Genomic DNA, 1,289 nt, shown 5'->3' on the forward strand with positions numbered 1-1,289 from the left:
TCTGGTGCCTGCCCAGTCTACCCTTTGGGTGTATCGTCCTTGGAGGTGGCTGGGTGATGCTCTGGCACAGTCCAAAGCTGTTCACTGGGCCTGTCAGTCCGAGGGCGTCCTGCATGGGGACCCACTGCTGTCCAAGTTCAACTGCATTCTGTGCCCTACCCAGGACCACTTGGCATGAGCCACAAAGCAATCCAGAGGTGGAGGTGGCCACTGCCCACACTGTGCTTGGAGGTGCCTTGAAAGACCAAGCTGTGAACCAAGGCTGGCTGTTGCTAGTGCCAGGTTTAGGGCTCCTTAGCCAGAGGTACAGGACACGCTGAAGCCAGATGCTGCTTGTTTGAGTTTTGTGAACCTTTGAGAGATCTTAGGAATATCTACAGCATGAGCCAAGGCAGGCCGTTTATGTGGAAAAGCCACAGGAAGTGGCTTGGGTGTGCTCAAAAGTTGGGTGGGGCATGGTCTTAGGGAATCACTAGAGAGGGACAGAGGAAAGGCATTAGCCAGTTTGGCAGAGACTGAGATATGGCGGCTGCCTGCGTCAGCACACATGGAGGGGAAGGGCTCAACAAAGAAAGAGTGACTTCCGCCAGCTCTTCTATCTGGGAAAAAGCTGTGCCTCCAACTCTTGCCATGAAACCAACTATTCAGTTATTCCCTGTATGACCCCGGTACCTTTTGAACTGGTGTCCCAGTCCTGGAGCTCGGAGCAAATGAGTCCATCATAGTGTAAGTCTGTGCGCAGTCCTTTTCAGAGGAGTGCCTGGGAGTGCAGTTGCCCTTCATCCCACTCAGCCACAATCTTTGCTGGTTTTCACAGCCAGAGCTATGGGGACTTCTCTCCCCGGCACTGAAACCCTGGTCTGGGGAGGGGCTGGGGCCCCTCACCCCTCATGGTGGGGACCTCTGCAGCTGAGATATCCCTCCCAATTTTTAATGGTCACATGCAGGTGTGAGACCAGCCCGTTCCGTGTTTCTGCCTTCTCCTACCTGTCTTGAGGTGGCTTCTTCTGTCTGTCTGTAGTTGTAGGGCTTTGGTTAAGCTACACTTCAGGTGATTTTCAATGATTGTTGTTCTGTTTTAGTTGTAATTGATGTGGTCTTGAGAGGAGGTGAGCACAGCATTTACCTACTCTGCCATCTTGACCAGAAATCTTTTCAATCCATTTTGAATTAATTTTTATATATGGTGTAAGTGAAGGGTCCAACTTTATTCCTTTGCATGTGGATATCCAGTTTTTCCCTGCACCATTTGTTGACGAGACTGTCCTTTCCCCATTGAGTGGTCTTGG

The sequence above is a fragment of the Hipposideros armiger genome, unplaced genomic scaffold, assembly GCF_001890085.2.
Source record: "Hipposideros armiger isolate ML-2016 unplaced genomic scaffold, ASM189008v1 scaffold_27, whole genome shotgun sequence".
Lineage (NCBI taxonomy): Eukaryota > Metazoa > Chordata > Mammalia > Chiroptera > Hipposideridae > Hipposideros > Hipposideros armiger.